This window comes from Ammospiza nelsoni, chromosome W, assembly GCF_027579445.1.
Source record: "Ammospiza nelsoni isolate bAmmNel1 chromosome W, bAmmNel1.pri, whole genome shotgun sequence".
NCBI classification, from domain to species: domain Eukaryota; kingdom Metazoa; phylum Chordata; class Aves; order Passeriformes; family Passerellidae; genus Ammospiza; species Ammospiza nelsoni.
Window position 1 is genome coordinate 5,591,545 of NC_080668.1, and position 19,414 is coordinate 5,610,958.

Here is a 19,414-nt window from a genome sequence, read left to right on the forward strand (position 1 = left end):
AGGATTCGGTTAGGTTAGGGTTGGATTCGTTCAGGGATACAAAGGCAGCTTCTAACATATGAAGGATTGTGTCTGCGTCTGACCCGGTTAAGCGACTCATCTGAAAGGTTTCCGCTTGACCGGTCGGGACATTGCTGACCCCTGTGGGTAAGGTTTTGGGGTGGGTTATGTTTCTCCCTTTTGGCACACTTTTAATCACTTTGTTGGGTCCGACTGCTCGGGGTGCCGACGGTTGGAGCCTGATAATTTGCACGTTCACCCTCTCTTTTGACCCTTGAAGGACCACTGTCCACGTTCTGCCTGTGGCCCAGCTAGGGTGATCTGGCTGCAAGACCGTCATGTTGTAATCTGTGCACGCCCGAAAGTTAGGGATTTTAAGTTGGTTTCGATGGGGGTTTTCGCGAAAGAAGAAGGGTATTTTGCAGCCGATGGGTGCCCAGGTGAACTGTAAGAATTTGTCTGGCTCTTGTGGATCCCACCCAGGCCCCGACGGTCTGGCATCTGTAACTATGGTTTCGCAGCCCCAGTGCCCACAATATCCCCACCCTGGGTGATTGCAGTAGCTTTTCCCAGGGTTTGAAGCTGGGCACCAGTAGGATAGGTACGAGTGCGTGGAGTGTGGGGAATAGGGGTTTACCCTTGGCTGTCCCAGGAAACTGGTCGGTGATGCGGAGCACGAAGGATGGGGTGTTTGGTGTGGTAATTTCTCTGAGTGCTTTGCCACTACTAAGGTGTCGCATGACCCACCTGAATGGCTGATGGGGGTAGTGGTCTGGGCTGGCTTGCCCTCTGGCGACAAGCCCCAACAGCAAAATCACACAGAAACACCCTTGGTGCTTGGGTCTCACCCGTGCGGGTCTCTCGGGTGCTGCCTGGGAAAGCTGTGCCGGCTGGGGACAGCTCGCTGAGTTGCTGCCCTTCCCCGGAAGCCTGGGCTAACGCGGTCGTCCTGCCATTCCTGCTTAAATACAATCCGCCCCGCCCCATGAAAATGCATGCAGTTTATTTGCGTAATATCAAAAGTGAGCAGATTGTTATTGCTAGAAAGGTCGTCCTCGAGAGTGGGTACTACCGCTGAGTTGATCCCTATTTCTGAAATCGCTTTGGCTTCTTTTGGGTTAACTGGGGTATATGCCCTTTGTTGGCTCCCCCACGCTCTGGCAACCCCCCCCGGGAAAGCGTGCATGGAGGCTGCCGGTGCCCGGTCCCCACAGGCTGCTTTTTTTTTTCCCCAATCGGTGAGTTTGTGTTGCGATTGCCTCCCGATATTGTTTAAAGCTTTATTCGGTTTCGCTCGAAACCGCACCAATTCTGCTCTCTCGGTTTCCGAATCCCAGCCGGGCTCGGTCGGCTCTTCCGAGCTGTCTGAGCAGCTGTTACTTGACTCTGAGCCGGAAGCGGACTGCCGGTACACTTCCGGCGCTCCGTGCCGTTTTGTGCGGCTTCGACCTCGCTCCTCCCTTTGGGGGTGGTGCTGCTCTCTCCCCCTGGGGTCCCCCCGCCTCCTGCCAGGGGAGGTCCTTACCCTATAAGGACCTAATTTGAATAGAGCGCTCTGGTTGGTTTTACGCTCCTCCGCGGGGGCCGCCCCGTCTCCCCGCTCTCCCGCGCATGCGTTGTTAAGCAGGCTGACTGCATTTCCGCACCCCGCCTCCTCCCTTCCGCCCTCGCCATGTGGTTCGGCGCCATTTTTAAACGCACATGGCGGGGGCGAGTTTTTACCGATCCCTATGGGGTCCGACAATCCGGCCTCGTTCCGCGCCTCCTCCGCGAGTCCCTGCCAGAAGCATCGCGCGCGCTGCTCTGCTTCTTGCGCCGGACCGGTGGCCGCGGGGAAGAGACGGATAGAGAAACCGCGGATTTTTCAAACGGTTCTGCGGGGGGGCTAGGACCTGGCGGGCTCCGCGGGAAGGTCGGGGCGTCCCCTGGGGGTTCCGGGGGGTCCCCCGGGGGCTCTGGGGGGTCTGGGCTCGGGCTCGGGAAGGGGTGGAACGCGCCCGGCCCCCGCATATTCCCGCCTTCAATCCGATCGCTCTCAGAGGCGGTCTGCGTCGCGGCCCCCACCCCCAGCTTTGGTGTAGCTAATAAACATATACGCGCAGCTTCCCGCGTCTCCTGTTCTTCTAACGTCTTGCGTCGGGCCTCTTCTACTTTCCCCCACGCTTTGAGGTTTTTACCACTGCCTGCGGACTTAGAGTCCTCTGCTGAGGCGGCAGTGCACTTCTCCCGCGCTTCCGAGTATAATATATTTACCGGACGTTCGATCGTCCCCAGCTCTAGGAGCCTTGTGTTATGAACAAAAATTCGGTTAATATTTTTTTTGTGAGAAAAGGTTACAAAAAGGCAGCCAGATCACTGTCGCTGCCGAAGTTCTGCGTGTTTTGTTATTGTAATCACGGGTCGTTGTCGTTGATGGTTGTTTTTGTATTAGTAAAAGCCCTGGCTGGGGCGAGGTAATGGCCCTTCTCCTGAGACTGTAACGGGTGGGGACCTTCCCGAGGCTAAGTTGTACCTTTCTCATAGTGAAGACACCTGAGAAGGTGGAGGGGGGGTTATGCAAAGTGACTCCAAGACCACAATGCAGCATGGGTCCCCCACTGCACGGAGAAAACCCCAAAAACAACGAGCCAAATAAGAATTGAGAGACTGGAGTGATGTCTGGATGTGAGGAGCAGGGCGCTGGGCCTGCAGAGATGCGGGAAACCTTCGTCGTTCCTCACCCTGTTCTCGAGATCCCCCGGGCCAGGACTGGGAGGTCTGGAGACCCGGACCGAACTAACATCTGACGGGGACATCCCTAAAGGCTCCCACGAGGACCGAATTCCCCTAGCTCTGCCCCTGGTGGACAGAGCTGCGCATATCCTCCTCCTCTGAGTCACCCTGGGAGACGACGGGACGCTGCAGACCCGCCGAGCCGCCCAATCCTGAGCTGATCACTTTTAATAAAGGCATTAAAAAGGAGAAGAAGTCTCCTGGCCCTTGTTTATTTCACCTTGCAATAGCAAGATTAGAATTCCTGAGCTCACCTTTAATTCCCCATCGCTCATGAGCCTGACTTACGACCTTCGCTGTGGATTCCATTGTCCAAGCTGGTCTGGGGGGCGTCCCCCCCCGCTGCGGTCAGTTCTGCTGCCGCAGCCGCCGTCCTCGTTCCAGGAGTGTCCCCGTTCGCCGGGCGCAAGCCGCTGTCCCGGGTTCCGGCACCAGAATCTTGCCTTCTATGCCAAGGCAGGCGACCTGGTTCTGAGGTACAGCTCGACAGCCCACTCTCCAGGGCCGTTCGGGCCAATGACACACGCAGACACCAATGTGGTGGACGGTCAAAAGGCGTTTATTACTTCTTCTTCTGGGGTCTTATAGTCTTGGGGGTCTCTACGTCAAAAAGGGGTTTGTCCTTCTTACCTATGTTTAGTAGGGAATGGAAAAGTACTGGGTAAGGAGTGGAAAGTTACTGGTTTCAGTGGGGCAACATTCCTATGTTAATTTCTTATCTATGAGTAACTGAGGGTCTTATCTATGGGGAACAGAGGGTCCTGGCTTTCCGTGACATCGCGACATCTTCCGCAGCGCCTCTTCCCTAGCTACCACAGCACGGGTGTGAGGACTTTGAAGGGATGTGTTGTATGAACCTTTCTGACAATTCTGGGTCCATTCACAAAAACCTCAAACAACTACAAGATAACATGAAGAAATTGACTGTGAATGACTAGGGTTTGGATGAATGGTTCAAGGGATAGGGAATAACTGGATGGTTGAAAGATATGGTAAAAGGAACTTTGTTAGTTTTAGTAGTTATTATTTTATTGCTTTATGTTATTCCATGCATAATCAAGTTGGTGACCCGCTTAGTAGAAAAGACAGTAAAGAGGGTCTGGCTGGTGCAAGAAGAAGAAGGGGGAATTGTGTGACGGTGTTCACAGGGGTTTTCGAATTGGGGAAGAGACAAGGATCTGACTCCATGTTTCAGAAGGCTTGATTTATTATTTTATTATATATATTACATTAAAACTATACTAAAAGAATAGAAGAAAAGGTTTCATCAGAAGGCTAGCTAAGAATAGAATACGAAGGAATGACAACAAAGGTTTGTGGCTCGGCTCTCTGTCCAAGCCAGCTGGGCTGTGATTGGCCATTAATTACAAACATCCAACATGGGCCAATCAAAGATGCACCTGTTGCATTCAACAGCAGCAGATAATCAATGTTTACATTTTGTTCCTGAGGCCTCTCTGCTTCTCAGGAGGAAAAATCCTAAGGAAAAGATTTTTCATAAAAGATGTCTGCGACATGTCACCTTTATTTTAGTTAAATTAAAAAGAAAAGTGTTTGTAATTTTCTCTGCTGGGCTCATTGAGAGGAAAGAACAAACACTTGTCAGGTTATCTGTTGCCAATCAAAACCTCAATCAAGTGCTGATGTGGAATGATCAGGGAAATTCTTCACCTGTAGAATATAAAATTCTATCATATCACTTAAAACAATCTTACAATATAAGAAAAAGCAAAAACACTGCAAAGAAAATTCATTGCTCCAAGTCCAGACGGCTGAGTTTCAGGAGAAAGTCCATGGACTGACGATGTTTCTCTTTGACATCTCTGAAAGTCCCTTTTGGTCCTGAAACAGACTTGCAGAATCCTGAAACAAGGAACTGCTAAAGAAAATCATCAACAGTTTTCAAAAATCCATTGACAGTCATTAAACAATTTTGAGAAAATTTCTAGAATGTCTTGGCCACAGCCCTTTATTGAACCACTTGGGCTGAGGCTAATTTTTGGCTCTTCAATGCTTTTGAGCTGCTACTAACTCTTTCAACTCTTTTTTTTTTTTTTTTTTTTTTTTTTTTTTTTTTTTTTTTCCGGAAACAGCAGCAGCAGCAGAGGAGCCTGAGAGGAGGCCCTGGCCCTCTTGGAAGGATCAGGAACCCCAGACCTGGCCCACAGAATGGTGGCCCAGGTCCTGACGGGGGAAGCAAAGCCCCCAAACCCTACAGCTGGCCGGGTGGTGGCCCTGGCCCAGGGAACCGAGCCAAACGGCCCAGACCCGGTCCGTGAGGCAAGCCCTGTGTTCTCACAACCTGGCACCCTGCTGCCAATGCCTGGGCAGCACGAGTGACCAAACGCTTCCTCCTCCCTTGACTACCAGTACAGACCAGCACCTGGGGAAGAGGAGCTTTCCCGAGAATCGTCATCTCGGATCTGGGGATGTTTTGTCCCCACAGCAAGCGAGCGATGGTCGCTTTCCGCTGTTTCTCTTGCCTCTGAAATGCAAATGCAAAAGGTGTTCCCGCTTCCTGCCCCTTGGCACCACCTCAACCCCCTCTGGGCTGGGGACCAGAGGCAGAACTCCCGGGAGCCACCTCTCCCTCGCCGCTGGGGTGCACGAGGGGACTCAGCCACTCAAACCCCCAATGAGAACCTCCCGACCAAACACGAACCGGCCCGCGAAAAACACTGAGTTGGAAAGCAGGCAGCCAGGCTGCGCCCACACTCAGCTGTTGGGCAATGCCTCCTCCACGGAAGGAGAGGCCGACGCCCCCTTCCCCTGTCCCAGCTCCCCCCGCAGGGGCAGCCCCAGGACAGCTCGAAAAACTCGGGGAGGATGTCACCCTGGGTGCAGGTGCCGCGCCACCTTCCGCTGGGGGCGGCGGGACCGCGAGCGGCTCTGATGACAGTTCCGCGGGCTCGGCGTCGTTTTCAGCATCATCTTGAACTGGGACCGGTCCGGCGGAAGGCGGCGAGGCCGCCAGGCGGGCCAGTGGGGGCGGCGAGGCTGGAGGGAGTGCCTCCCCCGCTGGGTAGGGGACAGCAGCCACATCTACTCCGGGTTACGGAAGCTGCGGTGGAGGCACAGACAGCAAAACCGGCGGAGCCGGCATGGGTGACAGTGGGACAGCCGGAGGGGGGGGGGCCGTGGGGTCGGCCCTTGGGGCGTCTGGGATCGGCGACACAGGCGCAGTCGCTGAAACAGCTGGAGCCGCAGGCGGGACTGCCCAGGGAGGCGGCCACACCCGTGGGGCTGGTTGGGACGGCCCCGCGGGCCCGGGAGGCGGTGCCGCAGGGACCGGCGCTGCCCACAGGGCTGGGCAGGGCAGGGCCCGCAGTGCCGGGCGGGGCGAGACCCGCGGCGCTGGGTGGGGTGGGACCCGCGGGGCCGGCTCAGATTCCCCCTGAGGGCAACGAGGGGGGAAAAAACTGCTCCGTTTGATCATGCTCCAAAGGCGCAGAAAAAAACTCTTTGGCTGCGGGCAAAGCTTCGCCCCCCCACTGCAATTCAGGGGGGCTGGAAACCAGCAGGTCTTTTTCCCGCAGAGGGTCCTCTCTTGCTGGAAAAGGGGCTTGCCCTCTGCAGTCGGCAATCCACTGAAATGAATCTGCTTTCCGTTTCAAAACTGGGAAGAGCGTTTTGAATGGCGGATGTTATGAACAAAAATTCAGTTGATTTTTTTCTGTGAGAAAAAGGTTACCACTACTGCTGGGCTGCTGCCTGTGTTATGGTAATTACGGGTCGTTGTTGTTAATAGTTGTTTTTGTATCGGTAAAAGCCCTGGCTGGGGCGAGTTAATAGCTCTTCTCTCAGACAGTAAAGGGTGCGGTACCTCCCGAACAGTGAGGAGAAAAGACTTTGGAAGGGAGGGATACGCAAAATAACTCTAAGGACCAGCATGCTGTGTGGGACCCCTACTCCAAACGTGCAGGAAGAACCCAAAAAACAACGAGCCACCTAAGAGCTGAGAGACTGGAGTGATGTCTGGACGTGAGGAGCCGAGTGCTGAGCCTGCAGAGATGCGGAACACCTTCAGAGTCCCTCTCGCTCTGACCATGGGAGTCGTCCCGACGCCGGGAGCTGGCGGGAAGGGGCCAGGGAAAGTAACATTGGATGGGATCACCACGCCCTAAAGGCTCCCACGAGGGCCTGATCCCCAGCTCTGCTCCTAGTGGACAAAGCTGCGCATATCCTCCTCCTCTGAGTCACCCTGGGAGAGACGACGGGAGACTGCAGCCCCGTTGAGCTACCCAATCCTGAGCTGATCACTTTTAATAAAGGCATTAAAAAGGAGAAGAAGTCTCCTGGCCCTGTTTTTTTCAGCTGGGGCGCTCGTCCAGAATAGCCACGCCACAAGAGGATGTCAAGACTTGCCATCTTGGACCTCCAGGACAGCTGGCTATCAGGACCAGAGGGATCGGCTCAGGAGCAGCGACGCAGAGGAGCACCGGAGCACTGGACTGGTGAGAAATCCGGTGGTGGGAGTGGGAGACGTGCACGTGTGTGTGTGAGTGAGACGAGGGCCGGCAGCCGGACCCTCGACCTGAGAGTGGACCGCTTAGTACCACGTTTCTGAACTTCCGCGAGAAAGCGGGCTGGGAACAGGGGGCGGTGCTTGGAATTAGCGTGAGTGAGTCGTCTCCTAAGGGGGAAAAAGGGCCCCCCCCCTCCGGCCGTGCGGAGGGAATAGTTGTATGAGTGGCACGCACCCAAACTAAGTCCTGACAGAGGGAAGTCAGGCAGATTTGTAAGTCTCGAGAAGGATTCGGGTAGCACTTGTAAGTCCCGAGAAGGATTCGGGTAGCTCACAAGCCCTGCAGGCAAAGTAAGTCCTGACAAAGGAGTCAGGCACAAACCCCAGCGAAGGAGGCTGCGGTTTGCTTTTAAGTCCTGATACGGTGAAGCCTAAAAATTGGCAGGTTAGGCTAACTAAAAATCAGGCAGTTGTTTTTCCTGACTGAGGGAGTCAGGCACGACCCGGATTCTTAGGCCGAGGTTTCGTGTGTTCAAGTCCCGATAGATGTAAGACCTGACATTGGGAAAGTTGGGCAATCAAGAGATCGGGCAGTTGTTTCAGTATAAAGTCCTGAGCATCAGGCAGAAATTTGAAGTTCAGTGGAGGAGGCTGAAGCTCCTCAAACAAGGTTTTTTTGAAATTGCTGGTCAGTAAAGGCACCTTTGGAATTTTTTTACTGTTGAGACCTGAAAAATGGGAGGTTGTAATATTAAAAAGACCGGCAAGAGACTGAGGTATATACATCCCAATAGTCCCTTAGGAGAACTGTTAGTAAAATGGGATTCTATAGAGGCCACGGAGGGATTAGATAAAGTGAAAATGATCCACTACTGTATGGAAGTGGGGCCGGAATTAGAGGTGCAAGGAGGATGGCCTTGGTGTGGGACAAAAGATTAGTGGATGTGCCAACAACTAAATAATTATCTGACACCTTGAGGTGATACTGATCCTGAGCAATTACTGTATGTATCTTGCTGGGTAAAGAGCGCTGTTGAAGATGAAGGGGTGCAAATTTGTAAGGTACAGAGGAAGAAAGAGGGAAATGAAGGAGGGGATGATAGGACTAGTAAAAGATGGGACCCCCTGGATTATTTGCCTCCTTCTGCCCCTCCACTTTATAATCCTCTTCTTCAAGCACCTCAAATGGCAGGTCCGGTTCTTGCCCCGGCTGCCATCTCATTACCACCTGCTCAAACTCCTCCTTCTACCTCTTCAGCTTCCCCTATGATAAACCCAGTATCTCCTCCAGCAACCACTCCCTCACCACCCCCTTCAGCTCCTCCAGTTCCTTCTGCATCACCACAAGTGCCTACTCCACCTGCTGCATTCTCCACCCCTTCTCCAGCTCCACTTAATATCCACTCAGGCTCTTCTCCCCCTCCTATTGCTGTCCCTTTACCTCCTCCTAGTTGGGACACAAATGCCTCCTTGCCCGATAAACAGCTATCAGCAAATACACCTGCTGATGGGCAGAACGTTTAGGGTAGCCCAGATATCCCTCAAAGTGGTTTGGCATCTGAAGATGGGCCGTACTGTAGCACCAGATCCAAGACCTCCAAGGCGGAGAGACTGTTTCCCCTCAGAGAGGTTCCTATGGGAGGAGTAGCAGGAGGTGTTGGCTCTGTCAATGCTCCCCTAACTGCTTCTGAGGTGAGAGGATTCAAGAAAGAGTTGAGGCCTTTAGTTGAGGACCCAGTGGGCATAGCCAACCAAGTGGATCAATTTCTAGGTCCGAATATCTACAGTTGGGGGGAGATGAATTCCATCCTGAATACATTATTTTCCCCAGAAGAGGTCCAGATGATTAGGGCGGCTGGCATAAGAATATGGGAGAAAGATAACAGTCCAGGACCCCAGGTGCCAACAGGTGAACAGAAATTGCCACTAACAGATCCCAGCTGGAACCCTAACCAGGAGGAGGGGAGGAAGGCCATGATGGAATATAGATCTTTGATAATATGGGGGATCAAAGAGTCAGTTCCCAAAGGAACTAACACCCAATTGGCATTTGAGGGTGCACAAGAGAAAGATGAAGCTCCTGCTGCCTGGCTTAACCGCCTAAAGCGGAACTTCCAGTTGTACTCTAGAGTAGACCCAGACACCCTAGAAAGTCAAATGCTACTAAAAGTCCAATTTGTTACCAAATCTTGCCCTGATATACGGAGAAAATTGGAAAAGATGGAAGATTGGCAAGAGAAGGACATAAATGAGTTAATAAGAGAAGCATTGAAGGTGTATTTAAGGAGGGAGGAAGAAAAAGCAAGGGCCAAGGCTAAGATCATGGTTGCTGTAGCTAGAGAAAGTGCAGGGTGGGCGGGTCCACCACCAGGAGGAGGCAAGGATAGGCCAGTACTGTCAGGTCCAAGAGGGATGGAGACACCCCAAGGCCCTTTGAGAGAACGACATTGCTCTTACTGTGGAAAGGCAGGACACGTCAGGAGGTTTTGTAGAAAGCTTAGTTTCGATGTGGCAATAGCCAGGGAACAAGATAATTTAGGGAAGATCCTTAGAGGTGACGATTAGAGGGTCAGGGGCTTTACACTATAGGGGACCCGATGCAACATCTAGAAGAGCCCTTGGTAAACTTTGAGGTGGGACCCCTAAATTGTAGGCGATGGGGGTCACGCACGGTAGGGATGGACGGAGACGAGATCTCTTTGAAGCCAAGTCATGAAACTATCGGTTTATTACAAAGGGCGCAGGTGAAGGGCCCTGTTGCGAGCTGCCAGCCGCAGCTCGGAGCAGGGCCGAGAGAAAAGAGGCTTAAAGTGTAAGAGAGTTAAAGAGAAAAGTTTAAGAGCAGAGAGCATGTAGAAAGGAGGGGGTGAAGGAGTGCAGAGGGAAGACAAAGAGACAAAGAAAGAAAAGGGCGCGAAGAGGAGCAGAGAGCGGGCAAAGAGATAAGGGAGAAGAGAGATAAGAGAGCGCGGAGAGCGAGCAAAAAGAGAGAGCAAAAAAGAGAGCAAAAAGAGTGAAGCTCCCATTACAACACAATAAATCGTCTTCAGTGTTGAATATGCAGATTCTCATTAACCAATTACTACAGCATGCATATCTTATAACATTTCCACACAACCTATAAGAATCACTACATTACCATACTATGTTTACGTGTTAAACCCTAAATCTTATTCTTTGGGCCTTATCTGCCAAGCTGCAAGGCCTGCTCTGAATCTTAGGTCTGCCTGCTTGCAGAGGGAATTGTTTCCTCCAGGGGGGATTACATTCAACTGGTCACAACTAAGGTATCTCAAAGGTTGCTTTCATTTCAATCTCGCATATAGTTTCTATATTCTCAAAATCTTTTGCTAGGCAGTCATATTTAAAAGGCTTTCTTGTTTCATCCTGCCCAACAGCAAATGAAGAATTTGAATTCTTGAGTAGATACAGGAGCATTAAAGTCCTGTCTCAACAAAGTATTAAAAAAAGTATAGTGTAGTGAAAAAACATCTGAAGTTAGACAAAAACAGCTAGGTAGAAAGGATATCCAATAGCACCAAAACTGGCCAGTAAAACTAAACTTGTAATAAGTGATGTGAAAGTAAAAGGTACCTTATTGTTGTCTTGTTGTGTGTGTGAGAGTGAGTCACAAAGTCAGCCTCAACTTCCCAGGCAGGTGGGAAGGGGGCAGTGGAAGTGTGTGTGACCTGCAAACCAGGCTTGTGTCCCCCAGGCAGGTGGGGGCTGTAACCAAAGAGTGTGTGTGACCTGCAAATGAGACTAGGGCTCCCCAGATGTGTGAGGGAGCTGTAGCTGTAAGAGCGTGAGTGACACGCAGACAGCCTCACAGGTGAATGTGCACCAGAGGCAACCAGAGTCAGGGCCCTTCCAAGAGGCCCAGAGATACTGAGACCTGTGGGCCAACCCCAGGGTGAAGGGGGGCTACAGGGACCCGTGATTATCTAGCAATAATGATCCAGTTTGTGTCTTGAGGGTGTGAAGGAATGTGTGAGAGTGAATATAGACAAATTAGAATAGAGGTAATGTAGATTGTGCATTACAAGTTTTACCACATCTCCTTAGAGGGAAGTGTATTGTGTAGAAGAATGGTGTACGAAAAAAAAAATTAAGTGTAAGGGGTTTAAAGAAGTATTTAAGCTCTAAGTGAAAGTAAGAAACAGAAGCAAGAGATAAATAGATAAGATCTTGAAAAATAGAACAGAAAACCAGTGAATTTAATACACAGAAAAATAGGGGAATAAAAGTACTTTGGGAGTTAAGTTAGCTGAGAAATACAACTCCTTGCAAAATACAGAGTATGTAGAAGTTGATGAGAGAAACATACAAGCTATGGAAAAAGAGAAATTACCAATAACATTAAACAGAGAAACTGAGTTTTGATAAAATAATTAAATAGCAGACCATTAATGCCTGTGTTTGAAAGCCCGTTTCAGGTACTCTTCATTACTAATTCGACTGTGCAGACCAAATGAAAAAGGTTGGACTCACATCACTCTCACCCCCTGGCATTGGACCAGGATTCAACATCAGGTTTTTTTCCCCCTGGCATTCTGGCATTGGACCGGACTGCACCCCATTCTCCCTCTGGCATTGGACCGGACTCCACCCCATTCTCCTTCTGGCATTGGGCCAGACTCCTAGTTTTTCCCTCTGGCATTGGGCCAGAGTCCACATCACTCACCTCCGGGCACTGGATAAGGATTCATCCGCATCACAAGTTAATTCACCTGAGTATACTGTGATTTAAAGTTGACTCTCAGAAGGAAGAGTCAAAAAGACTGAACTGTATGGGAAAAATTGGTATCAAGAGTTCTAACATTGCTTAAAATGCTTCAAGACTGTTCTGTGTAAACTGTGTTGGTAAAAAGTTTAAGACTGTAAATAAATAATTCTGGTTAAGTTCTCCAATTTAATTCTAAAGACTCCAGGTTAATCCTCTACAGAGCACTCCCCTGGGGGAAACCAAAATTGGTAGGGAACAGACCAAGAGAGGTTTAACCAGAGAAGAGGGTGGAAGGGACTCTAAAGAGCTTGGAAGTTCTTCTCAGTAAAATTCCCCAAGAGGCAAGGCCAGGTGGGCAGGCTGTGCAAGATGACCCATACCGGACTCTTGGGAAGGGTAGTAATGATGGCTCTGATTGCTGGTGGTGCTCGGGGGAGCCCAGGAGAGCCATGCAGTGAGTGCTACCAACCCCTCTATGAGGAGGAAGTGAGCTCCTTTTTGAGAGTCCACATCAGTTCTAACCCTGATTGTGTTAACCTCTTCCAATTGGTCCTTTATCAGAAAAATAAGAGAGTGTATTGGATAGCCCACAATACTGCCACTTTTAGGCAGCCACTCCTAGAAGAGGGCCCTATAGGGGAAGCCTGGTTGTGTTTTGAATGTGATGCTGCTGAAACAAGCTCAGCAGATCTAGTAAAAAGCAAAGAAATGGTGAAAATGGTAAGAAAAATTGTTTGTAGCAAGTATTTAGCAGTGGAGTATTCAGCCACCCAGTGGATCCCAAGAGATCCAAACAAATTAGAGTCTGTTGAAAAAAAGGAAAGAGACAAGTGTACTCACCAAGAAGTTTATGAATGTTATGAGTGTACTGAAAAAGAGATAAAACCCCTTTTGGAACACATTTCAGGGGAGCTCTAAACCCCTAGGTTTGATCTCTGATACCACAGCACACACCAAGTTGTCAGGAGACTGGTCTGGCAGCTGCATCGCTAGAGTGATAAAACCAATTTTCTTATTACCCAAAGAAACTGGATCAAGTTTGGGAGTTCCTATATATAATGATTTGGGAGAAATTAAACAGAACAGGCAAAATGAAATAGAAATTGAGAAAATTCAAAATTGTAAAGTACAAGTTCGGATCCCAATATCTATGTTAAACAAAATCATCCGGCTCCAGGCAGTATTAAAAATAAAGAATTCAATTATTAGGAACATTTCAAACGAAATAAAAAGATTAGCATGTGTAAATAATGAAGAACAAACTCCTACACTTGATCCCAGTGGGTGGGAGAACCTGGAGATTTTCAAAAAGGATGTATGGGAAAAGGTAGTTTTTCTCACTGTGTGTATACTTGGAGGATTGCTCTTTTTACTATGCTTATTTATCTGTTTCAGTAAAATAGTATTTGCCGTGCAGACCAACCAGAAGAAACCAAGGAAAGTAACAAAGTTATGTAACCATGATTACCAAAGTGCACAAGAAATTTATAGTCGAAAAAGAAAAAAATTGTAAGTTGATGCGAGCTTAAAATTTAAGCTCGATCAAAGAAAAAGAGGGGGGACTGTTATGAACAAAAATTCAGTTGATTTTTTTCTGTGAGAAAAAGGTTACCACTACTGCTGGGTTGCTGCCTGTGTTATGGTAATTACGGGTCATTGTTGTTAATAGTTGTTTTTGTATCGGTAAAAGCCCTGGCTGGGGCGAGTTAATAGCTCTTCTCTTAGACAGTAAAGGGTGCGGTACCTCCCGAACAGTGAGGAGAAAAGACTTTGGAGGGGAGGGATACGCAAAATAACTCTAAGGACCAGCATGCTGTGTGGGACCCCTACTCCAAACGTGCAGGAAGAACCCCAAAAACAACGAGCCACCTAAGAGCTGAGAGACTGGAGTAATGTCTGGACGTGAGGAGCCGAGTGCTGAGCCTGCAGAGATGCTGAACACCTTCGGAGTCCCTCTTGCTCTGACCATGGGAGTCGTCCCGACGCCAGGAGCTGGTGGGAAGGGGCCAGGGAAAGTAACATTGGATGGGATCACCACGCCCTAAAGGCTCCCACGAGGGCCTGATCCCCAGCTCTGCTCCTAGTGGACAAAGCTGCACATATCCTCCTCCTCTGAGTCGCCCTGGGAGAGACGACGGGAGACTGCAGCCCCGTTGAGCTGCCCAATCCTGAGCTGATCACTTTTAATAAAGGCATTAAAAGGAGAAGAAGTCTCCTGGCCCTGTTTTTTTCAGCGGATAAACCTGAGGGTATCCAAAATCCTGACACCGAGCCACAATAATGAATTCCATGCATTCCCATATGTACGAATCAAGGGCATAGAGCACATTAATGAAAAACCCATGGAGCTTTGCCCATCAGAAAAACTCATAGAAATGTCTCTTCACCATAGGAACTCTGTCCTTATCACCCCATTTTTGCCAGAGGGTAATAAGTTTCTCCTCTGAGGGGGAGAATGGAACCTCTGCCTCCGTAGGCTCCCTCACCCACATGTGCAGCCACATTCTGTGAAGGGCAGCATCCTCAGGAAGGGAAGAGTTAACAGTACCTTCTTACAGTGTCCTCCAGGCTCCAGCAGGCTGCTTGGTGCTGCTAAGCTTTCTGGACATCTTCTCTGGAGACATTCCAAAAGGATCTCTTAGTGGTCAGCCTTGGCTGTGAACTCTGCCCAAATTCAGGATCTTCAGTTCTTCAGCTCCTGGCTAGAATCCACTTCTGTGGTCACTTGTGAGGTGGCCATCAATGCCACACACTCGGGGTTTACCCAGTGTAGCAATGCTTCTCTGGGGTCTCACCAAGTGATGGATTCCTCTTCAGTCACTCGGGGTCACCAATTGTGACGGTGTTCACAGGGTTTTCCGGACTGGGGAAGAGACGAGGATCTGACTCCATGTTTCAGAAGGCTTGATTTAATATTTTATGATATATATTATATCAAAACTATACTAAAAGAATAGAAGAAAAGGTTTCATCAGAAGGCTAGCTAAGAATAGAATAGCAAGGAATGATAGCAAAGGTTTGTTGCTCGACTCTCTGTCCAAGCCAGCTGTGCTGTGATTTGCCATTAATTACAAACATCCAACATGGGCCAATACAAACATCCAACATGGGCCAATCAAAGATGCACCTGTTGCATTCAACAGCAGCAGATAATCAATGTTTATATTTTGTTCCTGAGGCCTCACAGCTTCTCAGGAGGAAAAATCCTAAGGAAAGGATTTTTCATAAAAGATGTCTGCAACAGAATTGTTGCAATGTATCTGAACAACTTAGGCCTCAGTGTACACCAGCCATACCATCTCTAACTGTTCTTATCAGAATTTTCTCAGGGCACCATGGAATTCATCAAGGTTGCTAAGATATAAACTGTGCTAAAATAAGAACAAAGAAGCTGAGAGACTGCATACCAGGATCACAATGACTAGATAACAGAGGACTGTAGAGCACCTGCATGGTAACCAGTCATGGACATTGAGAAATGGAGGCAGAGAAGGAGGGAACAAGATGAAGGCACCAGTCAAGAAGTGTGATCTTAGTAGTCTGTAGAATCTATAAAAGTGTGTGTAATGTAAACAATAAAGGGCTTCTGCTTGATCATATTGGTTAGTTGTTCGGGAGTCCTAGTTTACCCACAATAATTACCTAACTGGGTGGTATGGGGAAGGACAAAAGGTGAAGAAAACTGTTCCATAATGCCCCATCCATCCTGGAGAGGAATTTACCTCTGCATTTAAATTTGCCGAAAGGTTTATGTGAGATTGTGTGCTGTGATTTCCATCAAGTTTAATGGTGTTTAAAATGTAACTGCTCCAACAACAAGATGCTGCTTGGTGAATTTCCTGATGAAGGTTTCCATTAAATCCCTATAAACAGGGTTATCTGCAATTGCTCTAACTGTTTTTCACACTCGCAGCCTAAATACCAGAGTTGAGGCATAAAGGGATGATCCCTCAAACTACTACCTTGGACTTCAGAATTCATAATGTTAACCCTGGAGATTGGGTAATAATCAAGTCATGGAAAGACCAGGTTCTGACCTCTCAATGGGGAGGTCCCTTTCAGGTGCTACTCACGGTTGAATTGGTGGTGCGAACTACGGAGGGGAGATGGTCTTGTGCCCACAGAATTAAGGGTCTGGTGGAAGAACCAAAGGAATGGACCATAACATCCAGACCGGGTGAGACGAGATTGACTTTTAAGTAAAGACTGAAAGGTAACCAGAAAGGCCCAGGACATCCAAGAAATAAGGTCAGGCTTCCACCAGCCATCTTAAGGACTGCTTAGATAACGCTTTGAGTGGGAGATTTGGATTGTATTGGTCACTGATGTAGTCGTCCTATTTAGTAGATGGGGATTGCTGGTGCCTGTTGAGGGGAAGTACATGGGAAACCGTGGAAAGTGCTGGGATGATTCGCTTGGGAATTGACAAGTGGAGTATGACAGGAGCTGGAGGGCAAGACCGGGTTGATCTGTGTGCTCGCCATTGAGAAGATTATATAACTCTGCTGTGGGCAGCAACCCTGTAGGCATGGTAGGTGGTGGTAGAAGCCATACTGGACCTCTATCATTCCATTTCTGTCTATTCCTCCTGGAATCCAAACAAATTCTTGACCAATCATTTTATGTGGGTACTCTTCATTGCTCACACTATTGTCGGTTTGCACTGTGTCCTGAATTGCCAAGCAAATTGTATTCTATTTGCCATCTGTATGGCAGTTGTCTTCTGTTAAGTGGGCAGATTTCCTTATTTTTTCCACAACTAATCCTCCCTCGGGGAGACATCTGCTGATAATAGGCTATTGAATGTCACTGCATGACTGGTAAGAACTATAGCATCCCATTGTGAGATGCTCTGCCCAGAGGGAGGGGCCAAGCATTCCTACCCAGATATAATCTTGAGATTCTGGAACACCAGCTTCTCCAATGGATTTCCCTGAGGAACAGCTGCCTCTTCCACTGTATCTTCAGAGTCAGACCACACCCTTTCTACAGGATCACTGCTCCAACAGAACCACACCTGACACTCCAGGAGGACTGCAGCCACAATTCCAATTGGACTGATACCAACATCCTGACCAACAGCGTGTCAGGTTGTATTCTGACTCTGTCAGTGTTGTTTTGGTTTACTGCATTGTTTATTTTATCTTTTTATTTTCTTCCCTAATAAAGAACTGTTATTCTTGCTCCCATATTTTTGCTTGAGAGCCCCTTAATTTAAAATTTATAGCAAGTCGGAGGGAGAGGGCTTACATTTTCCATTTCAGGGAAGGGTCCTGCCTTCCTTAGCAGACACCTGTCTTTCCAAACCAAGACACACTGTTATGACCCATCCAAATTATGCTGAAGAAGCAAAACAAACTAGAAGACCCCCACAAAGAAGCCAAAGAGATCTATGAAAAGCATGAGTGGAAAATGGGAATTTATTGCTCTAGCCAAATGACTCTAAAAAGGAAAAGGGGGCATTGTTATAGATGATTAATATGATGATTGGCTCTTGCAATTAAGGGATGAATATTGTGCGCATGTTAAGAGAAGCTTTGTTGATGTATGGTTATGTTATTGTAGTTTGTTGTTTGGACACCTTCTGTTCTCCCCATAGTCCTCTTTCCCCTCCCCCCTTTGTATTGTTGCCACCAAACAATCTTGGTTGTCAGAATTTTCAGGGACATGTGGAGGGAGGGTGTGTACATGTGCCCCTTGCATGGGGCAGTTGGGAATGGGAATAGCTTATTGCTGGGGAGGCTTGGCATGACAACACCTCACCTCCAATCAAGTTGCAAGAAGGTCTCCACCAATGGATGGCAAAGAAGAGTTGACTGGCATACTTTGGGAGGGACCAGGGTTGGCTGATGCAATACCAGTGCTATAAAAGACAGAGCCGCCATTTTGTGGATGAGCCTCTGGCAGTCAGCCACAATCCCAGTGCTGTCCCTTTTTCCTTATTCAGTCCTTTGTTGTGTTTGTTGAGGTTTAACGAACCTTTGAAATTTTAAAGTGAGCGGTTGCTTCTCACACTAGAAAAGGAGGATATAAATACCTCTTAGTCCTCACAGACCCTTTTTCGGGTTGGCCAGAAGCTTTCCCTTGTAGAACAAATAAAGCTAGAGAAGTTGTTAAAGCCTTAGTACAATAAATTTTTCCACTATTTGGAATACCTAGGGAAATTAATTTTGATAGGGGACCACATTTTGTAGCCCAGGTAGTGTAGAAAGTAAGTAATTTATTAAGAATACAAGTGCAAAAGTACAAACTTAGAAACAAAATAAAGAAGGGTACTTACTTTTAAGGCATGCAATATTTGTAAAGAATTAAAAATCAACAGAAAAAGGGGGGATTGAAAGGAGTTGATTAATAGTTAACCTATGTAAGAATGAGTTAACTATTAAGAGTCAGCAAATATTAATCATAAGCCTAAGAAGCAGGATGTGCCTTAGCCTTGTCAAGAGAAGAGGAAAAAAAAACTGCTGAAACCAAAGGGAAAAAAACCCAAACACTGAACCAGCCAGCGAAGGACTGTGCATGCTTCAGAAAGAAAGGTGGAAAGTGCAAAGTAAGGAAGACTGCCAGCCTTCATCAGAATGGCCGCCGAGGAAGACTCGGAGCCTTCCTCAGTGCGACAACCAAAGTACACTGTGCTTGCACGCCACATATGCTAATGATATTAATGACTTTTAAGAAGTAATTTGTATAACCATTCCTATCCCAAGGAATGTAATGAATATGCATGAAATTTAACCATATATTGTGCTGTGTAAAGTGCTGAGTGTGTGTGTTAGGAGGAATGATCCCCCAAGTGCCAGGTGCCAAATAAAGCAAATACCTCACTGAGTCATTCTCTGAGGTGACCCTTGGCTCAGCGTTGAAGCGAATCATGGCCAGGGCCCAAGCTTTGACTGGTAAGCTTTCCCTAGAATACTTACAAGCAAACTTTTATTAATATAACCAAAAGAATGCATATAAGTAACATAAAATAATTATCTTCGAGCTAAATCTCTTTATACATACTTTATGTATTAACATTATCTGGATCCAGAAACATATTACAATCACACAGTTAACCTTAAATCTTTCTAATAGATAGTCATGTCAAAATTTACAACTTAGCAAAAACATAAATTAAGTTTTAATTATGAAATGGAATGCAAACATATTGACTTCTTTCAATTATTTATCTCTTCACTTGCTAAATGACATATATAATAATTAAATACACCAGCAGGAAACTTAATATTTAAATTAGCTAATTTTCTTTCACAGAAGATATATATAAGTTTATAAATCCAGGTCTGGAACATTACAATTATATTAACATTAACTCCCTAAGTGGTTTTAAAAGATAGGAACATGACTTCACAAGAGCTGATCTTCCCCTGAACAGGGGGACAGATCAAAATACCCAATAACTGGTAACAACACATCTTTCTCATGAATGGAGACAGTGATTAAACAGA